At 36.4% G+C, this 25,193-nt stretch overlaps 2 long non-coding RNA genes across 2 annotated transcripts in view; one reads left to right on the forward strand and one right to left on the reverse strand.

Annotated features, from left to right (window-relative positions):
* LOC140632589 (uncharacterized) overlaps window positions 1–15,623 on the forward strand; it is a 105,659-nt gene extending 90,036 nt beyond the window's left edge. The window contains exon 3 of the long non-coding RNA XR_012030193.1: window positions 13,819–15,623. This is a non-coding gene — a long non-coding RNA (uncharacterized lncRNA). The remainder of the gene's footprint in view (window positions 1–13,818) is intronic.
* The window catches only part of LOC140632590 (uncharacterized), a 100,233-nt gene that overhangs the window by 66,497 nt on the left and 8,543 nt on the right, over window positions 1–25,193 (reverse strand). The gene's annotated exons all lie outside the window — the stretch shown is intronic.

Genomic DNA, 25,193 nt, shown 5'->3' on the forward strand with positions numbered 1-25,193 from the left:
GCTTATCCAATTTCATATCAATTCTCATTCACAGGACTTAGTATAACCATCCAAACACACTTTTAATGTTTTTCCTGATTTACTGAGTGTATCCCTGCCGGTCCCTTTTAACTTGCTTGGCTTTCTTTTGTGCCATCACTTTGAGGGCAAGTCTCAGCCTTTGTTTCTTTCTTTCTTTTTAAATCTTTATTTATTAGCCTCTATTTCTAATATAAACACCAGGTGGTCACCACATTCCAAATAGTTTATCACACTTGAGATGTTTTCAGTCACTTGCTTCAAAACACAATCTCATGAGATCAGACTCTCCATTCCCCCTGTTATTTCCAAAAACACACTTTATTACTCATGTTTCCATGGCATACTACTTCCCCTGGCAATATCAGATTAATCAAATTCCCTCTAACCATTACCCTGCCAGAGAGAAAGGTTCCAGGTCTGAATATTCTTTTCAGCCTCTGACTGTAGTAGAATTGACATTAGGAAACTACCATTTTAGCACAATTCATGTTTAGATGAAAGAGATTCATATGGAACCTAAGTTTGGATATAGATAAATATGGGTGTATCTTTAAATTGTATCACCACTCTGAAAGCATGGGTACAGAGAAAGTACAGAGAAAAAGGCAAAGGCTACTCCATTACAAAATCACTCAAAATGAACAACAGTAACATCACCTGTATGTGCCAAGAGCCAACTGTTCTCAGGATTAACTTCTGTGTAGAATACAATTTTTTAAAGGAAAAGTGATAAAAAAAAATATGCCAGTTTGAACTCCCCCCCCCGCCCATTAATCTCAAAAATATTTTCAACAATTACTTAGAATTTAGGCCAACAAAAGACTTTTTCAGAGGGACACCTGGGTGGCTCAGTGGTTGGGAGTCTGCCTTTGGCTCAGGTCATGATCCCGGGGTCCTGGGATGGAGCTCTGCATCAGGCTCCCTGCAGGGAGCCTGCTTCTCCCTCTGCCTGTGTCTCTGCCTTTCTCTGTGTATCTCTTGAATGAATAAATAAAATCTTTAAAATTTTTTTAAATAGTTTTCCAGAAAGGAATATTTCTTACTGACTTTATGACCTTGTTTAGTGTTGCTGAGCATGGTGACAATAAAAATAAGCAACTTTTAGTTAGTCATTCCTATTTCTAAATTCTCTACAGATAATTCTCCCTTCCATTGCCTGTACTTGGAGCTGATCATGACTTCTACCCCATCCTTGGTATGCTACTAGGGGAAATGAAGACATTTTGTATGTTCACATTGTGCCAAGAATTGTCTCAGTGTTTTACATAAAATATATCAGAGGTAGATATTCTGATTATGGATGAAAAAAAACTAAAACCAAGTAAAGTTAAATAAAGTTTGTGAAATAATTGGAAAAATCCAGAATAAGACAGATCCATCAGGTTCCAAAGCCCATGCTCCCTAATGAATACCAACTAGCTAAAAGGAGTCATGGGACTTGGAGTCTCATCCAAAACCTCCTATTCCTGATCTGAAAAAGAGCAGGCATGGGTGAACTGATTCTTATGATCTCTTTTAGCTAAAAAAAATTGAACTTTCTTTTTTGGGTGCTCCCTGTGGGTCGGTCATGGAGGTAAGCATGTTACATATGTTATTTATTTAAAAACAAAAGCTAACAAAATTAGTCAAGTAGGGGAAGAAATTGAAATGCAGAGAGGTTAAATAACATGTTGAAGGACTGAAACCACACTTGTGTGAGCCAAGTCAAATTTTTATCCTTCCAAAGACATTGACAGTCTTGATATTTCTGTCTTGCTTGTACTTCCATCTGGTTATCCTATAATATGGTTAGACTACAGCAGTAAAAAGATAGTTACATATCCTATCTTCATGGAGCAAATTATCTTACATGTAGAAAAGGTTATAGACTAAACTTAGATTCTTACCTTCTTTCTATAGCTGAATGGGATGTCATTAGCAAGTACTGAATTAATAGAGAATTTCCTTACTGATGTGCAGTCCTGGCCAGAAGCCAAGTCAGCTTTTTTCATCTCTGGGCATAGGCTGGCAAATGCAAGGTGCCAAAGCTAAACTTTACCTACTTCAAGTTTTGCCAGGGAACAGCCCTGTTTGCTCCCAGCTCAACACAAGCTCATAAAATCTATTCCTGTCCTGTGGCACTTGAGCATATGCAGCTCATTGGGAATTTGTCTGGACTAGCTGGACAAATAAAGGTGAGAACAGAGATGAAAGGATAGACTCAAGGATCATTATGAAGAAAAAACTGAGAGTGTTTGGTGAATGACTGGATGTGGACACCAAGGGAAAAAGAAAGAATTTGACACAAGATGATCCGCTTTTAGCCTGGGTGGTTTGAGAATAGTTATCATCTGATAGAAATATCAGCTAACAAGACAATTTGGGACATGCTTTAGATAAACTGATAAGGACACCTACAAGGAAACATGGAAAGAAACATGTTCAATATCACCAAATTAGGGTAAAAAATGACATTCATGCTCCTTATAATATTTGAATAAAAGTATACATAGTCCTCTCTCCCACAAAATCTTGAATCCCATAATAAAGCACTCAGTCTCATATGTGATTCTAGATACTAATAGAGGAAAAAGTAGAAAATTTAGTCAACTCCCTATAGGGTTTCTGTTTTTTGTATCTCCTATCTAGCATTACTGAGAACTGTTATATAAAGGCACCATTATGAGTCTTTCACATGTATTTGTTTCTTTAATCTTCACAACAAACCAATGAGAAGGAGCTATCATCACACCCATATTGCTTACAAAGACACTGAAATCCAAAACCAGGAGTTATGCACAACATATTTAGATTTAGAGATCTGTCTTTCCTTATCTCTTGTACTCTGCTGCCTCTATCCTCATGGACAGCTCTGGCACCTGGTGATGCTGCTGGGAACAAGCAGTAGAACAACTTGTCACAATGCTTTTTCCCTGCTGAGAGTTCGCTGGTGATCTAAGGCCTGCCTGATCCCTAGTACAGCATAGTAGAAACCCAATACAGTCCTGGTTTGCTGCCCAAATTCGTAATGACTAGGGCATTTATTGCCACCAAAATCTAAGATCCCAGAGCCTATGTGAGTCCCAATGCAATGAAGATAAAAGATTCTCTTCTCTGCTCTTACTGGAAAAACACATTTCTCAGAATATGTCCCTGCATCTAGCCTGGGTATCCAATGTAACAGTTTTTCAGAAACTGATTATTTTTGGTATGTGCACACACACACACACACACACACACACATGCCTACTCTCAAGAAGTATATATAGAATAGATCCAGGGTTTCCAGCCTTCTCCCAGGAAAACGGAGGCCCTGGAGTTATGTCCCAGACATCTGGGGAAACTTGGTGTCTAATTCTTGGCATTAAAACCATGGGTTCTAATAATGTTGAACTTCAAGGAAAAAGCAATCTAATATCTCCATATCTTTGCTCCCAGGGTCCTCTTTACTCCTATGTAAATTTATTCACCTTCCTGATTTCTTTCATCTTATTTTAAGCATATTAAGTAATTTCAGAAAGGATGATATGTGTTCCAAGAACAAAAAGTAGCTAATTGTTTCACATTCACATACATAAAATAATCAAGTTATCATTCCAAAACAAAGGTCCACCCACAAGTAAAAGAAACCATTGACATATTTGATATGATCATTTCTTCACTTAACAAATAATTCTTAAAACCTTCCCTGTTGCATATACATCCTACTTAGGAATGGAACTTAATTAAGAGGTGAGAGTGTGCCAGCACATCTTATCAGGAAATTCTTTCTTAGAATTAACCGAAATCCCTGAATAACATAGTTCACTAAAATGAATATAACTAGAATCATCTAGAATAGTTCAATAAATATTTGTTAGATATCTATGAATCAAGCACATGTGCCAGATGATGGTAGTATGAAGATGCAGATATCATTCTAGTCATTAAGAATCATTTTGTCACAGCCATTAGAATGGCTATTAATACAAAAACTAAGAAGAAAGAAGAAGAAAGTAATAGCCATTAGAATGGCTATTATTACAAAAACTAAGAAGAAACTAAGAAAGTAATGGCTGGCAAGAATATGATAAAACTGGAACACTTCTGGAGGGGATGGGGCAATATGGTGGAAGAGTAGGGTCCCCAATTCACCTGGCCCCACTAACTTATCTAAGTTACAACTTAGATAACTTTCAAGTCATCCTGAAAATCTATGAGTTCGACCTGAGATTTAAAGAGAGACACCTGGAACACTAAAGAGAGAAGGGTTTTCACTTCCAACAAGAATTATCTAGGGTGAGATTTACTTAGGTTGTGGTTGATATTCTTGACACAGTGCACTCATACAGCCACTCTGCACTGAACAAAATGACTAGAAAGAAGAACTCACCACAAAAGAAAGCATCAGAAACAGTACTCTCTACTACAGAGTTACAGAATTTGGATTACAAGTCTATGTCAGAAAGCCAATATAGAAGCACAATTATAAAGCAACTGGTGGCTCTGGAAAAAAGCATAAAGGAATTAAGAGACTTCATGACTGCAGAATTTTGATCTAATCAGGCTGAAATTAAAAATCAATTAAATGAGATGCAATCCAAACTGGAGGTACTAATGATGAGGGTTAATGAGGTAGGACAAAGAGTGAGTGACATAGAAGACAAGTTGATGGCAAGGAAGGAAGCTGAGGAAAAAAGAGAAAAACAATTAAAAGACCATGAGGAAAGGTTAAGGGAAATAAATGACAGCCTCAGAAGGAAAAATCTACGTTTAATTGGGGTTCCAGAGGGCACCGAGATGGCCAGAGGGCCAGAGAGCATATTTGAACAAATCATAGCTGAGAACTTCCCTAATTTGAGGAGGGAAACAGGCATTCAGATCCAGGAGATAAAGAGGTCCCCCCCTTCCAAAATCAGTAAAAACTGTTCAATACCTTGACATTTTATAGTGAAACTTCTAATTCCAAAGCTGAAGAGATAATCCTTAAAGCAGCAAGAGACAAGAGACCCCTAACTTATATGGAGAGAAATATTAGATTAACAGCAGATCTCTCTACAGAGACCTGGCAGGCCAGAAAGGGCTGGCAGGATATATTCAGGGTCCTGAATGAGAAGAACATGCAGCCAAGAATACTTTATCCAGCAAGGCTCTCATTCAGAATACAAGGAGATATAAAGATCTTCCAAGATAGAAACTGAAAGAATATGTGATCACCCAACCAGCTCTACAAGAAATATTTTTTTTTCTACAAGAAATATTAAGGGGGACTCTGTAAAAGAAAGAGGATGCCCAAAGAAATAATCCACAATAACAGGTACTGAATAGGTATTATGATGACTGTAAATTCATATCTTTCAATAGTAACTCTGAATGTGAATGGCCTTAATGATCCCATCAAAAGACACAGGGTTTCAGACTGGATAAAAAAGCAAGACCCATTTATTTGCTGTCTACAAGAGACTCATTTTAGACCTAAGGACACTTACAGCGCAAAAATGAAAGGTTGGAGAACCATTTACCATTCAAATGGTCCTCAAAAGAAAGCAGGGGTAGCAATCCTATAACAGATAAATTAAAGTTATCCCAAAGACTGTAGTAGGAGATGAAGAGGGACACTATATCATACTTAAAGGATCTATCCAACAAGAGCACCTAAAAATCATGAATATTTATGCCCCTAGTGTGGGAGCTGCTAAGTATATCAATCAATAACCAAAATAAAGACATACTTAGATAATAATACACTAATACTGGGAGACTTCAACACAGCGCTTTCTGTAAATGACAGATCCTCTAAGCACAACACCTCCAAAGAAACAAGAGCTTTAAATGATACACTGGACCAAATGGATTTCACAGATATTTACAGAACTTTATATCCAAACACAACTGAATACACATTCTTCTCAAGTGCACATGGAACTTTCTCCGGAATACGCCACATACTGGGTCACAAATCAGGTCTCAACTGATACCAAAAGATTGGGACTGTCCCCTACATAATTTCAGACCATAAGGATTTGAAACTTGAACTCAATCACAAGAAGAAATTTGGAAGAAACTCAAACACGTGGAGGTTAAAGAGCATCCTGCCAAAAGATGAAAGAGTCAACCAGGAAATTAGAGAAGAATTAAAAATATTCATGGAAACTAATGAGAATGAAGATACATCCGTTCAAAATCTTTGGGATACAGCAAGAGCAGCCCTAAGAGGGAAATACATCACAATACAAGCATCCCTCAAAGAATTGGAAAAAACTCAAATACACAAGCTAACCTTGCACCTAAAGGAATTAGAGAAAGAACAGCAAATAAAACCTATACCAAGCAGAAGAAGAAAGTTAATAAAGATTCAAGCAGAACTCAATGAAATAAAGACCAGAAGAACTGTAGAACAGATCAACAAAACCAGGAGTTGGTTCTTTGAAAGAATTAATAAGATAGAGAAGCCATTAGCCAGCCTTCTTAAAAACAAAAGAGAAAAGACTCAAATTAATAAAATCACGAATGAGGACAGCCTGGTGGCTCAGCGGTTTACTGCCACCTTCAGCCCAGGGCCTGATCCTGGAGACCCGGGATCAAGTCCCATGTTGGGCTCCCTGAGTGGAGCCTGCTTCTCCCTCTGCCTGTGTCTCTGCCTCTCTCTCTCTCTCTCTCTCTCTCTCTCTCTCTCTGCGTGTGTGTGTGTGTCTCATGAATAAATAAATAAAATCTTTGAAAAAATAAAATAAAAATTAAAAAAATAAGATCATGAATGAAAAAGGAGAGATCACAACCAATACCAAGGAAATTCAAACGATTTTAAAAACATATTATGAGCAGCTATATGCCAATAAATTAGGCAATCTAGAAGAAATGGACACATTTCTGGAAAACCTCAAACTACCAAAACTGCAATAGGAAGAAATAGAAAACCTGAACAGGCCAATAACCTGGGAGGAAATTGAAGCAGTCATCAAAAACCTCCCAACACACAAAAGTCCAGGGCCAGATGGCTTCCCAGGGGAATTCTATCAAACATTTAAAGAGGAAACATACCTATTCTACTAAAGCTGTTCCAAAAGATAGAAAGAGGTAGAATATTTCCAAACTCATTTTATGAAGCCAGCATCATTTTAATTCCAAAACCAGACAAAGACCCCATCAAAAAGGAGAATTATAGACCAATATCCCTATGAACACAGACGCAAAAATTCTCAACAATATGCTAGCCAATAGGATCCAACAGTACATTAAAAATATTATTCACCATGATCAAGTGGGATTTATCCCTGGGATGCAAGGTTGGTTCAACACTCATAAAGCAAACAACGTGATAGATCATACCAACAAAAGAAAAAAAAAAAGAACTATATGATCCTCTCAATAGAAGCAGAGAAAGCTTTTGACAAAATACAGCATCTATTCCTGATCAAAACTCTTCATAATGTAGGGATAGAGGGAACATTCTTCAGCATCTTAAAAGCCATCTATGAAAAGCCCACAGCAAATATCATTCTCAATGGGTAAACACTGGCAGCCTTTCCCCTAAGATCAGGAACACGACAGGGATGTCCACTCTCACCACTGCTATTCAACATAGTACTAGAAGTCCAAGCCTCAGCAATCAGGCAACAAAAAGAAATAAAAGGCATTCAAATTAGCAAAGAAGTCAAACTCTCCCTCTTTGCAGATGACATGATACTGTACATAGAAAATCCAAAAGACTCCACCCCAAGTTGCTAGAACTCATACAGCAACTCGGCAGTGTGGCAGGATACAAAATCAATGGCCAGAAATCAGTGGCATTTCTATACACTAACAATGAAACTGAAGAAAGAGAAATTAAGGAGTCAATCCCATTTATAATTGCACCAAAAGCATAAGATACCTATGAATAAACCTAACCGAAGAGGTAAAGGATCTATACCCTGAAAACTACAGAACACTTCTGAAAGAAATGGAGGAAGATGGAAAAATATTCCATGCTCATGGATTGGAAGAATGAATATTGTGAAAATGGAAATGCTACCCAGGGCAATTTACACATTCAATGCAATCCCTATCAAAATACCATGGACTTTCTTCAGAGAGTTGGAACAAATCATCTTAAGATTTGTGTGGAATCAGAAAAGACTCCGACTAGCCAGGGGAATATTGAAAAAGAAAACCATATCTGGGGGCATCACAATGCCAGATTTCAGGTTGTACTACAATGCTGTGATCATCAAGACAGTGTGGTACTGGCACAAAAACAGACACATAGATCAATGGAACAGAACAGAGGACCCAGAAATGGGCCCTCAACTCTATGGTCAACTAATATTCGACAAAGCAGGGAAGACTATCCACTGGATAAAGGACAGTCCCTTCAATAAATGGTGCTGGGAAAATTGGACAGCCATGTGCAGAAGAATGAAACTAGACTCTTACACCATTGACAAAGATAAACTCAAAATGGATGAAAGATCTAAATGTGAGACAGGAATCCATCAAAATCCTAGAGGATTTTTCCACAGGCAACACCCTTTTGAACTTGGCCACAGCAACTTCTTGCAAGATACATCCATAAAGGCAAAGGAAACAAAAGCAAAAATGAACCATTGGGACTTCATCAAGATAAAAAGCTTCTGCACAGCAAAAGATACAGTCAACAAAACTAAAAGACAACCTACAGAATGGGAGAAGATATTTGCAAATGACCTATCAAATAAACGGCTAGTATCCAAGATCTATAAAGAACTTATTACACTCAACAGCAAAGAAACAAACAATCCAAACATGGAATGGGCAGAAGACATGTACAGAAATTTCACCAAAGACATAGACATGGCCAACACGCACTTAAGAAAATGCTCCACATCACTGGCCATCAGGGTAATACAAATCAAAACCACAATGAGATACCACCTCACACCAGTGAGAATGGGGAAAATTAACAAGACAGAAAACAACAAATGTTGGAGAGGATGTGGAGAAAGGGGAACCCTCTTGCACTGTTGGTGGGAATGTGAACTGGTGCAGCCACTCTGGAAAACTGCGTGGAGGTTCCTCAAAGAGTCAAAAATAGAACTACCCTATGACCTAGCATTTGCAGTGCTGGGGAGTTACCCCAAAGATACAGATGCAGTGAAACGGCAGGACACCTGCACCCCAATGTTTATAGCAACAATGTCCACAATAGCCAAACTGAGGAAGGAGCCTCGGTGTCCATCGAAAGATGAATGGATAAAGAAGCTGAAGTGTATGTATACAATGGAATATTACTCAGCCATTAGAAATGACAAATACCCACCATTTGCTTCAACGTGGATGGAACTGGAGGGTATTATGCTGAGTGAAATAAGTCAATCGGAGAAGGACAAACATTATATGTTCTCATTCATTTGGGGAATATAAATAATAGTGAAAGGGAATAGAAGGGAAGGGAGAAGAAATGGGTGGTAAATATCAGAGAGGGAGACAGAACATAAAAATTCCTAACTCTGGGAAATGAACTAGGGGTGGTAGAAGGGGAGTAGGGCGGGGGGGTGGGGGTGAGTGGGTAACGGGCACTGAGGGGGGCACTTGATGGGATGAGCACTGGGTGTTATTCTGTATGTTGGCAAATTGAACACCAATAAAAAAATAAATTTATTATTAAGAAAAATTCATGAAAGGGAATAAAGGGGAAAGGAGAGAAAATGAGTGGGAAATATCAGTGAGGTTGACAGACCATGAGAGACAAATATCCCTGGGAAACGAGCAAGGGGTAGTGGAAGGGGAGGTGGGAAGGAGGATGGGGTGACTGGGTGACAGGCACTGAGGGGGGCACCTGACGGGACAAGCAGTATATGTTGGCAAATTGAACTCCAAAAATATATATATGTGTATATATATATATATATATATACAAAAAAAACCCTAAAAAACAAACAAACTGGAACCCTTCTGTATTGCTGCAGAGATATATAATGGTACAACCACTGTGGAAAATAGTGGCCAGTTCCTCAAATAATTAAAAATGACTTACCATATAGTGCAGCAACTCCACTTCTGGATATATACCCAAGTGAATTGAAACAGGGACTTGAACAGATATTTACACACTTATGTTCATAGCAGTATTATTCACAATAGCCAAAGGTAGAAGCAACCCAGATGTCCATCAACAGATGAAAGGATAAACAAAATGTGGTATACACATACAATGGAATAATAATCAGTCTTAAAAAGGAAGAAAAGTTGACATACAACAAAATGGATGAACCTTAAAGACTATGCTAAATGAAACAAACCACACACAAAAGGACAACTATTGCATGACCCCACTTACATAAAGTACCTAAGAGTAGTCAAATTCATAGACATAGAAAGATTGGTGGTTGCCAGGGGATGGGAAGAGGAGGAGTCGAGAGTGGGGAATTATTGTTTAATGGATCTGGGGCTTCAGTTTGGGAAGATGAAGAGTTCTATGGAGGGTGGTAGTACTCATGGCTCTACAATGTGAATATTATGTATATTTTACCACAATTTTTAAGTTTCAAAATTCAATAAAAACACCACATTTAGTCTGGTGTGGGAGAAAGATTGACAAACAAGCAATTGCATAGTAGTCGGTGATTGGTAAGGCAGTGATATGCGGCATCCATGCTGCATCCTAAATTCAGAGTGTGCATGCTAAACACTTTCCACAAGTAGCCCTTTTATTTAAAGTCAAAAGTAAGGACCAAGGTGTTACCATTTTGAAGTGTTAACTATTGAGCTCCATTCAGTCCACTATGATTCAGGACTCCTATACCTGGCAGTTCAAAATCAGATAACAAAGGTTAACAAATTCTGGGCTCTCAAGTTCCAAAGCCAAAAGAGGGGCAGAAAATATTTAGAAGATTCAAGTCCCCTCCTCAACACACACACACACACACACACACACACACACAGATTCCCAAACTAGGTAAAGATTCCACAGGGTGGAGGATAGAGGGGAGAGAAATGATCAGAATACTGGGAATTGGAGTTTAGATACTGAACAATTTGCCTGGACAATTGTTTGTGGCATAGAGTATCACAGGGACTAGTGAGAAACAGCATCTGGGAGGAGAGCCAGTGCCTGTCTCATGTTTTCAGTGCTCAGACACATTTTAGTCTACATCTACTGGGAACTAAATGCACAACACCTGCTCTGAAGAGCTACCTTAGTTGCCCTTCTCACTGATGATAGACAGCAGGGTAGTCCAGCAGGAATGATGCCTATGTGCATTCAAAACTTGCTCAATCCCCATCTTATCTACCCTATTTAGATTAATCTCCCCCTATGAGCTTAGGACTCTTGTATCTCCCTGAAAGAAAGGGTAGAGCTCTGAGTAACTAACAGTGATAAGGGAAGGGGAAAGAAAGAAAATTTGACCTAGGACATGATGGGTGGAATAAACTCAAGATCTCCTATCCATCTGTATCAGTGTTGGAACAGAGATCAGCTTAGTTCTGTAACGGTTATAACATAATTAGAAAGCTTAAAGTGTTAAAAGCAAAAAGTCTGAGTACCACACATTAGAAATTTAAGGAGATATTCTGTAGAGGACTCCTTAGAAAAAATATAACAATACTAATGTTTAAATACTGAAATCCATGCTAGGGCTCTTTTGGATGGGAGAACTAAAAGAGACCCCTCTACAACAAAGCAATGTCACCAGGACCATGTTCTTGATTCCTAGAAAACTCTTAGTTGGTTAGATACATTTATAGATACAAATTACAAAGTCACAGGGCATAACATTGTAGGGAGTCACAGTCAGGAGCATTAAGGGGGTTGGAAGAAATCAGGACAAATTATTGGGGCCCAGAGGTTTGGAAAGGGATCCAGCACTGACCACACTGCATTATCAAAACAAATCCCCTGAAAAAACTTTCAAACCATCTGCCCAAATTTACTCTTGCAGCTCTAGTTACAGACTTGACTCCTCTGAGATCAAGAGGGAAAACAGAAAGAAATCAAGCTGGTATGTCTAGTCCCTAAAATCTCTGAACAAGGGTCAGTCATGCATCTTTGATAGGCCTATATCAATACTTTGCTCTTCATTAAAAGAGGTCAGCTGAATGCAAGATAATGGAACTCCCATGACCTATTGACTTTGTTTCATCATTAACTGAAAATATCCCTAAGCCAAATGTGACCAATTTCTTTCTTATTATTCACACAGTACTCAGTAGACTCCAGCTTCTTGGAATTCTAAATCTCTTAGCAATAATTTAACAGTAATACCACAATGTCTCATTGTTCTCTAGTGAGAATCATCTCCATGTGATTCTTCACAAGTCCATTATTCATTCTTTTCCTTTCCTTCTGGCTGTTCTTTCTCTTCCCCATGGCAACTCCAAATTATTAAGTTTCTCATGGTACCAAATAAAAGCAAATGGCTAGAAATGGGAAACTGTCTTGTGTGGATCTTGTTTCCTGTGTAAATACTCACCAGAGAGTAGACTCCTTTAGCAGCCCAATTTTAGAAATATTTGAATTAGTATATTGTGTGTTGATTCCATTGAACCAGTGGACTTGCTATTTAAGTGTAAAAAGATAAAATACTATATAGTTTATAGTATTTTATTTATTTATAAAATACTATATAGTTTATAGTATTTTATTTATTTGAAATAAAGTTTAAGTATTAATGTCTAATGAGTTAGATCACCTAAGAATCATGTTCATTAGCTTCAGGTGAATGTTGCATTAAAACTATTTGCATTGCCCACCTATGAAACCTTGATAGATAAAACAAGTGACTAGGGACATACTTAATCTATGAGTGTTTGCAATACAAAAATTTTCTCTTGGGTGTAACACTTATCCATGGATTATATTCAGTTAGTAAATAGTGATTGAATACTACATCTAAGGAATAGAAAAAATAATACATGTTTTTACCCCAGGGAGTTTGCAAATTCATAATCATAGATGGTAGATAATACTTTTAAGTAATTTTAATACAAATCAGTTGCAGCTCTTTATAGGTCACAAGATGTTAGAATCTAAAGTCAATTTCTAGGTAGCAAAAAAATGTAGCCAAAATATACCTTGAAAATCTCTTAAATTATCCATAAGGTACAATATATACCCAGTATAACATAGTATTTTAAATATGTAATGTACATTTTAATATGAAATATAATAAAGAGCAAACATGCAAAAGTTGTTTAGGTTGTAGTATGTTACATATGTTATTTCATATAAAGTAACCGCTATTTGGTTTAAGTGTTTACACCCTAATATAGTTTCTTCCTTATATATAGGCATTTATATTATAGCGACATTTTAGAAAATTGCTTGGGGAGTTTTGGCATGATATAAAACACATAACAATTGTTCTTCTCTAATATAATGGGAAATATATTTTCTGATTAGCATTTTCATTCAGAGCTTCTGAGTTTTAGAGATTGTTTCCAGACATTAAGTACAGATGCCAGTATTTCTCAATGGAAAAATGATAGAAAGGTAGCGATTGAACTGTAATCTCATAAACTTGATTTCATGAAAACTCATAGTAGTGCTTCAGGCTAAAGTAAAAGACATTGAAGTGAATAAATACAAAAGTGCCAAACATCTGGAACATAGTTATATGATAGGACTTGATATGCATAGAGAAGTAGAGAAGCAGGGCTTCATCAGGAAATTTTAGATCACAAAGTGTTTTGGATTCCAGGTTAAGAGGTTGAGAATATAATAGGTAACAGAGAGTCTCATTTATATAGTTTTTATATATTGATTATTTTTATGGGGAATCCAAAAATTACCTTGGGTGAGAGGAGGGTTAACACTAGAAACAATCTAGTCAATAGAGCTTTTTTGGAACAAAATGATTTAGTCTTGGTTTAAACCCACAGGTGCCCCCTACTGATGAGGAAAAGATGACAGCACAGAGGAACTATATGATCAATTCATCTGGAGCTGGAATAACCATGGATGAAATAATTTTCCTCAGAATGAAATAATAAAAAATATCCTCAAGCAAAGTTCTCCAATACCTGAGAACATTATTCTCTGAAAAATAGAGGATATTCAATAAAAGTTCAGATGGAGGGCTAAGACCAAGAGGAGAGATTTCTTCTCTAATTGTTAGAGGACATTAGTTCAGTGATTCAGAGACTTGTGGAGAAAGTAAAAGTATAAATCTTTATTTTAAACACCTTTAAAAATCTGAAAATAGTTTGGAAAAGTATTTATAACTTTTAAGAAAGCCAAGTTGGAAGCATTCCAGTCTCATATGACTGCAGCTCAAAATATTCCTAGGTGCTGTCTAGCACCATCATAAAGTATACTTATGAGGCAAATAAAGCATATAATTTAAATCTTAAACAGGAGAAACAAGGCAAGACTCTGTTCTCATTCTTTGGAAAAGAGCATTATTATTATACCACATCAGAAGATGAGCCCTCTATAGCACACTTCATGTTCTCCTGCTGTGTCTTTTCTCCTTACAATTCCTTCCTCTTCCTTTATGTTTGATCCCTTTCCTCTAGAAATGATAAGGGACATAAATGGTTCAATATTTGCGGAAGAAGAAGTGAGAAAGTATTTCCTTCTCCCCCTTTGCACTAAGTTCTCATCAATTACTTTTGGCAATTTGGTAGCCAGTTTTGAAAATAACCAGCTGTATGCTCACTTAGATAAATTAATGCTTCTGTGCCTCACTTTCCTTATGTATAAAATGAAGAGGATGGAATATGGTCTTTAACATCCTTTCCAACTGTAAATTCAAAAGTACTACTTAGGGGTATCTGGGTGGCTCAGTGGTTGAACATCTGCCTTTAATTCAGGTTGTGATCCTGGAATCAAGTTCAGCATCGAGCTCCCCACAGGGAGCCTGCTTCTCTCTCTGCTTATGTCTCTGCCTCTCTGTGTGTGTCTCTCATGAATAAATAAATAAAATCTTTAAAAAAAACACTACTTGGAATTGTAGAACTCAAGATGAGCCAACTCCTAAAAATATTGTTTTTCTTCAAGAGAAAAAAACTGAACTGGAATCGACTTTTGACGGGTTATAATTATTTCTATTCCATTTTAATTTCTCCTTATTTGAAGTCTGAAAAAAAACAGCCTACATTTCAGAGATAGATGGAGCTTTAAATTTTTTTAAATATTTTTATTATTATTATTTATTCATGAGAAAGAGAGAGAGAGAGAGAGAGAGGCAGAGACACAGGCAGAGGGAGAAGCAGGCTCCATGCAGGGAGCCCGATGTGGGACTTGATCCGGGGTCTCCAGGATCACGCCCCAGGGCCGAAGGTGGCACCAAACCACTGAGCCACCGAGGCTGCCCTGGAGCTTTAAATTTACACAAGTGACAATTTTCCAAAATAAAGTAATTTTTTTCTGGTCCTAATAATATTTAAACATGAATGTGTGACTTTTATGGTCCTATATATTCAAGAATTTTTGCTATTTGATTCAATATTACACATATTAGTTTCAAATTTTCAGCTTTTAAACAAATTTTTATCTCTCTTAAAAAGATTTGGAATTCTCTTTATTTCTCAAAGATCCCTGTCTTTGTATTTCTACTCTATTCACTTCTAAAAGTATTACCCATTTGTTCTCATACATTTTTTGTTTGTTTTCTTTTGTCTCTTACATAAAAGCAGTAAGTTTACTGATTGTGAAATTAAATTTGCCAAATTTAATACTAAAACCCTTTAAAAACCCTTTAATTCAGCAAGCGTGACTGCTCGAAATCTTTAAGAATGTTTTGTATGGTCTGGTTATAGTCTCATAGGGGCATTAAGGAAAGGAATAGGTGATAAGACAACCTGGAACTGACCATTTCATAAGCAGGTATTTATGGAAATATAGAAATATAAAAAGTCAAGTCATAAGCAATTGTAGTAAAGGCTACATAGATGGCAAAATGCTCATCTATTGTTTTTGCCAACTCAGCATCTAATTCCTCTTTTGAAAACTACCACGTTTTCACTTGAAGAATCCTCCCTCCTTCACTCTCAGCCTAGTAGTTCAAGGGCTCTAGGGAGAGCCTGTGTATCAAATCTGGACAATTACAGCACTGCCTCCTTCAGGCCACAGAGGTTAGTACCAGGATGGGCAAGTAACTCAAGACAAAATGAAATGTTAATCTGTGTTCTTGTCTCAACTCCAAAATTTTCTAACTCTACTGTTATTTAAGTTCCTTGAAGTTGTGGTTATTTTTTTTCTTCTTTGAAAGAACAACTATATTACCTATCAACTTATCTCATAAAATTCTTCTAAGGAGGAAATGAATTAATATACAACTTATCAAAGTGTTTCTAAGCACGATGTATAATAAAAGCATATGAAATTATGACATGCATAGTTGAAATTAAAAAATACATACCTTACATATATAATGCTATTATATTAAAAATAATATGTAAATGTGCTTTAAAAAGCAAAATGCAATATATAAACACAAGGTCATGGTTGATATGATGCTATAATAGCATCATAGCAGGTTTGCTATTAAGAACCAGGGCATGGGTTTACTGAAGTTGGGGATAAATTCATATTATCTGAGCCCATTAATTCATTTATTTTTCAAGGATTTATTGAACACACTATGTGCCAGGTACATTCACTGGGGTCACACAAAGGCTATACTGGATATGCATATTGTATTATACATACATACACATATGTATCAAGAAAAATGTTTATTTAACATATATATGTATGTATACATATATATTACACATATATACACACATATGTATCAAGAAAAAATGTTATTTAACATACGTTCTCCCATGACACATACACAAAAGTAAATAATATATAAAGAACTATAGCTGTTTCTGCCTTCTACTTTTTTTCAAAGATTTTATTTATTTATTCATGAGAGAGAGAGAGAAAGAGAGAGAGAGGCAGAGACACAGGCAGAGGGAGAAGCAGGCTCCACGTAGGGAGCCTGACGTGGGACTCGATCCCAGGACTCCAGGATCATGCCCTGGGCGGAAGGCAGGCACTAAACTGCTGACCCACCCAGGGATCCCTGTGTCTTTGCCTTCTAAAGGAATTAACCATATCGGGGTGGGGGGGAGTCCTTGAATAAATATCTGAGTTTGGCAATCATTAAGGAAAATGTCTTCATTTGAAGTTTCCATATGTTTTCTACTGTTAAATGATAGAGTTCTCAAGGGAGAGCCCTTTGCTTATCAGAAACTTTAATGAGTTTGGAGATATGACAAGTAGGGCCACAGTTTAGATTTGGATCATTATAGTAAAAGTCACACTTATATGTGGCAAACAATGCCCAAGTCATGTACTACAATAACTCAGTGAATGTACATCACAGCACAATTGAAGAGTTACTCCTATCATCCTCACTAGAGAGTAACCAGAGTTATTCCTATCATCCTCACTAGAGAGTAACCAGAGTAACCGTAATATCATTATACAGCTTGAAAGTGACAAAGCTGGGGTTTGAACCTGAGCTCTCAAACCTTTGCCCTTAAATAGTACATGGGATTGCCTCCTTAGGTGCTTTATCAAGTCAGAGGGTAATATTATGAGAGACATTAGAAAGAAAGTGTAAAAATAGAAACCCACTAACATGGCCAGACTATTGAGATCCATATGAAAAGATATCCAGCTAAAATTCTTTAGCAGCAGGTATGACTGATGAGCTTTATAAAAGACTTTTATTGAAATTTAATGAATATACCAGTCAGTTCATCCATTTAAAGTGTGCTATTTACAAAAAGACAAGAAATAACAAGTATTGGCAAGGATATAAAGAAAAAGGAACCCTGGCAGTGGATATGTAAACTGATAACAGCCACTGAAAGTATGGAGGGTCCTCAAAAATTTAAAAATAGAAATACCATATAATCCAATAATTCTATTGGGTACTTATGCAAGGAAAACAAAAACACTAATTTGAAAAGATATATGCACCTCTATATTTATTGCAGTATTATTCACAATAGCCAAGATATAGAAGCAACCTAAGTGTCCATTAATAGATGAATGGATAAGGAAGATGTGATATGTGTGTATGTACACACACACACACACACACACACACATACATACAATGGAATATATGCAGACATAAAAAAGGATGAGATCATGTCATTTGAGACAACATGGATGGATCTAGAGGATATTACGCTAAATGAAATAAAAGACTGAGAATGGCAAATGCTATGTGATTCCAATCATATGTGAAGTCTAAAAAAAAAAAAAGAAAAAAGAAAAAAGAAAAATCCCCAAATGAATAAAAAAATAAAAAGCAGAATCAGACCTCTAAATATAGAGAACAAACCGATGGTTGCTAGATGGGAGGGAGGGTGGAGAATGGGCAAAATGGGTAAAGGATAGTGGGAAATATAAGCTTCCAGTCATGAAACGAGTAAGTCATGGGAATAAAAGGCACAGCATAAATGATATGGTCAATGATACTATAATAGTGATGTATGGTGACAGATGGCAGCTATGCTTGTGAACATGGCATAATGTATAACTTGTCAAATCACTATGCTGTACTCCTAAAACTAGTATAACATTGTGTGTCAACTATACTCAAATTTATTATTATTTTTAAAGATTTTATTTATTTAACCACGAGAGACAGAGAGAGAGAGAGAGATGCACAGGCAGAGGGAGAAGCAGGCTCCATGCAGGGAGCCCGACACGGGACTCAATCCCGGGTCCCCAGGATCATGCCCTGGGCTAAGGGGGGTGCTAAACTGCTGAGCCACCAGGGCTGCCATATACTCAAATTTAAAAAACAAAATAAAGTGTAAGATTTAGTGGTTTTTCTTACATTCACAAAGCTGCATAACGATCACCACAATCAATTTTGGAACATTTTCATACCCCAAAAAGAAACCTCATTCTGAGATGGAGTGACATACACTACAAACCAAGAATCCCCTCTCCATCATGCATAGGTCATAGAAAATCACAGTAAATCAGCCTCCATATGAAGAACAGCAACATCTTATACCCATAATTTTCATCATACCTTAAAATATGTGTCTACATGTATAACTTCATTTGGTACTCCTGATGTAACCCTATGTTGTCATCAGTGGAATACTGTCAATTCTTTATAAATGAGAAAACTAAAACTCAGAAATATTATGTGATGTCATTAGTTCCTTGCAGAGGGGAACCTAAATACAAGTGTCTTGATTCTAAATTATATAAATCCTGTTCCTTTTTGATTGTACAATGTTTTATGAATTGTAGATAAGCTAAACATATCCATCTCTGAAATCCAGTAACTTTAAAAACTCTCCCATGGATCAAAAAGTAGTCAAAATTACAATTTTTTATCTGAATACATATGTTATTTCTTTTTCTATCATTACAGTATTTCTTTTTCTATCAGTGCTAGCCATCGAAATGTCACTCTGCAATTGAGGAAGTTATTCATCCCTTTTGCCACTTATTGTCATTTAAAAAGTCTGGAGTTTGTGAGATTATGATTGTTATCATAGTAATGAACAGCAACATCAAACTCTATTCATAAATCATACTATATAAGTAAAGCAAACAAAAAAATGAGACCAGATAAACACTGAGAGTTTCGTTTACTTAAAACAGAACCCACATTTAATGATAATAAAAATGTGTACAAAAATTAAATTCAACATTTACTGCATGACCACTATAAACCAGGTTTTGTACCAGTTTTTGGCAATAAAGAAAGAAATTACATCAGTTTAGAGCCATTGGCACAGATCACTTTTTCTGCAGTTTGCTCTTTCAACTAAGGCTATGGTTGGGTTTGCCACTATTTTGTTTTGATGTGTAAGCTAATAAACTAAAAATATAGGATTTAACCATTCATCCTTAAAAATAATGCTATTAGGGCAGCCTGGGTGGCTCAGCGGTTTAGAACCACCTTCGGCCCAGGGCATGATCCTGGAGACCCTGGACTGTGAGTCCCTTGATGGGCTCCCTGGCAGAGTCTGCTTCTCCTTCTGCCTGCATCTCTGCCAATCTCTCTCTGTGTGTCTCTCATGAATAAATAAAATCTTTAAAAAAATAATGCTATTAAAAAAAACTTAAAAGGGGGATCTGGGTGGCTCAGTCAGTTAATCATCTGCCTCTGGCTCAGGTCATGATCCCAGAGTCTCAGGATAGAGCCCTGAGTTGGGCTCTGTGCTCAGGAGGGAGTTTGCTTGAGATTCTCTCTCCCTCTGCCCCTCCCCCTGCTGGTGCTCTCTCTCTTCCTAATTTTCTCCTCTCTCAAATCAATAAATAAAATAAAATAATACTTAAATCCATTAAAATTTTTCATGTGTTTTTACATTAAAAACAGATTATAAAATAGTGTTTATAGTGTGATTATGATTTTCTTCTCTCAATTTTATTGTGTTTTCTTAAGACATACTTCAGAGTTGAAGACTGCATTTGCTTTTTGAAAATCAACATACTAAAAATTTAGTAGCTGGTAGAATGATATACCTGGAAGTCTTCAAATCTGGCAGTAGAAAGAATAGGAAACCCTACTTGCTGAAAAGATCTCACCTTAAGCAATTTTCCATTCTAGAAACCACTTATTTGATGAAGTCTCTTCAAGAGTCCCAGTCAATTAAAAATAGAGAAAAAATAAAGTAAAAACAATCCCAAAACATTTTCAGTTCAAATCTGAAAACATATCCCCAATAAATCAACCTGGCACTGTAATGAATTTCTTCATATAAGCTTTTTGATTGGCTATCTTACCCATAAAAGAGTTTTTCCAGAGACCAAGCCTGGCTCCAAATAGACCTAATAATGCTTCCCTTTCATAGTAATAGGATTGAGAAATGTTTGCTTCAGGATCACAGGATTGAATAGGAGACATTCCTCTGCCTCTTACATTCTCTTCAAGTTTCCTTTTAACAATGAAAAGTAAAAATAAAAGACTGGGTTCATCAAAAGTCCTAATAGAGAAAGCAGAACCTTGACTTCAGTCCCTAGGTTCTCAGATCCACTAAGAGTTTATAAACCATCATTTCTCATTAACCCCACATAAACAAAGACTATTTATACTTTCGTTTCACAGACAAGGATAGAATTGATTGCTAAACCTAGTATTAGTTTAAATAAACTGTGTACTATGTTGCAACAGTACATAAAGAACTAGAGAAAAATCTAAATAAAACTGTTTTTATTATGTGAGAGGAGGGATATTTCTTCCTATGAGAAAATGGAAAATAAAGGTAGTACACTTTTTTTTAATTGAGGAAGATCAAACAATGCATATTCTTTCAAACTATAAACTAGGAGATAAAGTCACCTGCTAAGAATGTGAAGGTAGTGTTGAAATTAAGGAATTCAGGAGAGAGCAAAAAGATTTAAAATAGCTAGAAATATACCAGAATGAAAGGGGATGAATACAGGAATTGTCAAGTAGCAAGGAAAATCCATTTGAGTTTGAAAAGCAGAAATCAGGAGAAGACCGGTCAGCATGGTTTAATGATTTTTCAACCAGTGTTGAGGAGCCCAGAAGGGCAAGTAAAAATGTATTTGGAGTAAGTTATCAGACCTAAACTTTTGCAAGGAGAGCCCGGAAGACTGTCAAGTAGGGAAAAGACTGAAAGTCTGCAGGGATATCATCAACTTAATCCTAGGCTAACAGTAGACTCAAGCTTTAACAGAAGATAATCAGGTAATTAGGAAAACATAAAGGGATAGTAACTAAACTTAGCCACTTCTGTAGAAGTAAGGGAGTTGGTGGACAGTAAAGTAGATTGCGGTCAGAGTTACTAAGTCTATAGTTGACAATACTGGAGAAGAGTTATAATAAGGCTAAGAGAGGCTTATGTAGAACTAAGAGTCAGTGGTTTAGTAGAGGCCGAGGAACTGTAAGGGTCAGATATCAGAAGGGTCAATAACATGAATATTGACTCAACCAGGATGGTGATGAAACAGAGAGCTACATCTAAGCAAACTGTTTAATCTAGAATTTGGATTTTGTGCTGGAGATGTAGTGGGATAGAGTTCATGCTGAAGAAGATGAGAAAAGGCAATATGAATGTAGACTTCAAAAAGGAAGGATATTCATTGGGGATAGAAAATATGTTCCTTAGTAGTGAGGAGCAGAGACATGCTGATCCCTACTACTTTCATAAAAGGTTAAAGAAGTTGCCTGGTGTAATATTAAAATCAATGAGTCCAAAAGCCAAGAAAATGAAGAATAACCATTTACTCATTTTCTTTATTTTTCCCTGTGTGGCTCTTTCCATGGTCCAATGAAAATACTATTAAAATGATGTTACCTCTCAACTCAGAATAATCATTAAAAAAACTATCTACAGTATCTTTTCAAAATAATGATAACTAAAACTGTAATCATAATAGTTTTAAGAAACTGGTACTATTACTGGAGAATTAGTCAGATATTGGAGAGGTTCCCTGATTAGCTCCTACTTTTCAGCTCTCAGCTCAAACATTGTTTTCTCAGAGAAACTCCACCACCAAAACTTCTTCATTGTAGTCATCATTGTTACTCTTTCACATTTGTCTGACTTTGATATATACCATCCCCTGCACTACACTGTAAGTTTCATAAAGCAATGAGTAATTTTAAATTATTTATTCTATATATACCCACCATCTGTCCGATTGCCCACCACACTGAAATATTTTTTGAGTGATTTAATGAGTGATATCTGTCTAAATTCCCTTACAACCTTAAACTAGGCAGTTTAGGTTTAGGTTTAGGCAGTTTAGGTTTTATTCCAATGTTTAAACAATCAGATTTGGTATATAGGACATACAGAATCTAAAAAATGCAATTATAGAAAAAGTGGTAAGATCAAGGGAGGGTCATTGAAATCAGCCACTTAACTGTGTAATATTTAAAACTACTTAGTAATATCTTAAAATTATCAGTGCATTTTATGATAATAGTATTTTTGCACTAAGTAAAGAAAAGAAACAAGATGCTGACTCACATTTAAATCCCACTTTATTTTTTTAATAAACATTAACCACTTTTTATTTGCACTTCCTTGATTACTAGTAAAGTTTGACATGTTATTCTGTATTTGTTTAGCTCCTTGTATTTCTTTTTTTTGTATATTTTTATTGGAGTTTGATTTGCCAACATATAGCATAACATCCAGCGCTCATCCCGTCAAGTGCCCCCCTCAGTGCCCATCACCCAGTCACCCCATCCTCCAACCCACCTCCCCTTCCACTACCCCTTGTTCGTTTCCCAGAGTTAGGTGTCTCTCATGTTCTGTCACCCTCACTGATATTTCCCACTTTAGACATAACTACTATAACCTACTAGGTCCTTCTGGAGCCAGTATGCACATGGCAGGCAGACACATTTTGTATCTGCCATGTTCCCTTTTTCCTTTTGGAGAAATTGATGCTAAAGCCTAGATTGGTAAGACCAAGGAAGGAGTCACATAGCTAATACACATGGTTCCTGGGTATGAACATTTTAATAGTACTCTTTGGTCTGAATTAAAGGTGGAATGTTTAAGCTAAAATGAATGAAAAGCAAGTGCTGACACAGGAAGCAGTGGGGAGATATTTTGGAGAGATGTTGGCATCTCTAACTAGAGCAATTTGACAAATACAATAAAGAAATAACACAATGCACATAGAGTATGTGACCTCTGCTGTTGTTTTAATTGGGCGTGCACTGTGATCTTTAAATGGTTTAATTGGATCAGGTTGCAATAAGACCCCAAGGTAAATATATTTTAATACATGAAAAGAGAGCTTTAAAGAAGATTATCAAAATTACAGTGATCATTTAGCAACCCAATATCTTTCCATTTGTGTCTACAGCAAGTTGCTAAGGTCTTGAGGGAATTTAGATGACTAAGTTCTGAATTAATAGGTATTTTGACTTTAAAATACCACTCCAAATTTAATTACATTAATCATATCTAGTGTGTTTATTTATACATAAATCAATCAGCCTCTTGAGCTATTTCTTGACTGCTGACATCTGAATCTACTTTTTCATCAGCATTTCTTATTAAGGATAGCCAATGATAATAACTAATTAAGTTAGAAGGAGCCCTTATAATGCAAACTGAAAATTCTTTAGCATGAAAGAGGTTCGTTATGTTCACTGGCATGATGCTTAATGTTAGCATCATGATAGCTTCAATTTTTTTCTTAAATCATTTAACTTAATTCCATGGTTAGTTAATAGAGAACACACTGAAAAGATTTTAATCCTTTGAAATTTGTTCAGTTTGCTTTATGATTCATCATATGGTCAAGTTTGCTAAACATCTGTGTGCATTAAAAGGAAGTTATAGTCTGTCATTGTTGGTTCAGTGTTCTACATGCTCAGTTAAGTCATTAATTTTGTTGTTCAGGTTTTCTGTTTTGTTTTTCGTTTGTTGGATAAATAAATTTTAAAACCAGAGCCAGGTGATTTCTAAGAAATCAGTAGTAGGGGTGAGATAAAGAGAGTATTCAAGGTTTTCTCCAAGATTTTTGATCTGAGCAATGAGAAAGATTAGTGGTAATTACATGAGATGGAGAAGAAAGGAGAAAGTGTTACTTCACATAACCTACATCCTCTACACATCTGCTGTCTTGTCTCTTCCTCCAACCTCCCCCACCGGCTCCCTAAGCCCTGAAAGACTTAATGCAAATGAACATGCAAAGATAATACTCTAGAGCTCTACTATAGGATTAGCTAACACAAAAGAAGTTCTCTAATTTCCTTCCCTTCTCCCCTTCTCACAGTATTTTCTCATGACATGGCCTATGAAAGAAGCTGGTCTTCTATTAGGCCCAAGAGAAGTGAAAGGGAGCTGCACAGGGTTTCATGAAAAACCTTCTGAGAGGAATGTGATTCATTTTATTATATGGAGATGGTAAAATTGCACATAAGTAAATATTTCATTAATTTATTAGAACGTTGCATATCCTTAGCATATACCATAGCTTTGAATCCATAGATGCTGCAAAAACATAATGAAATGACACTCAAGCTTGTACAGAGGTCAGAAAGGTTTAAGGTCATTTTTCTACAGTATTATCCCTCACAAGCTCATTCTTATCCCTGTATAGTTTTTTTATTTCTATAGGATTTCAATGCCTAACTGAACTCAGAAATTTGAGGACCCTCCAACAAAAACAATATATGTGAGCATGCATAGACAGCTATTTGATAAAATCCTTTGGAATAATTATTCAACTCTCCAGATCAGGCCAGGCCAGGACAAATTGGTAATTCAAAGAATTTGTGATGTGTTATGAATAGAGAAATAAGGTTGAAAGCAGTGATGGCTGCTTTGTTTAAGCAGTG

This window comes from Canis lupus, chromosome 4, assembly GCF_048164855.1.
Source record: "Canis lupus baileyi chromosome 4, mCanLup2.hap1, whole genome shotgun sequence".
Taxonomy (NCBI): domain Eukaryota; kingdom Metazoa; phylum Chordata; class Mammalia; order Carnivora; family Canidae; genus Canis; species Canis lupus.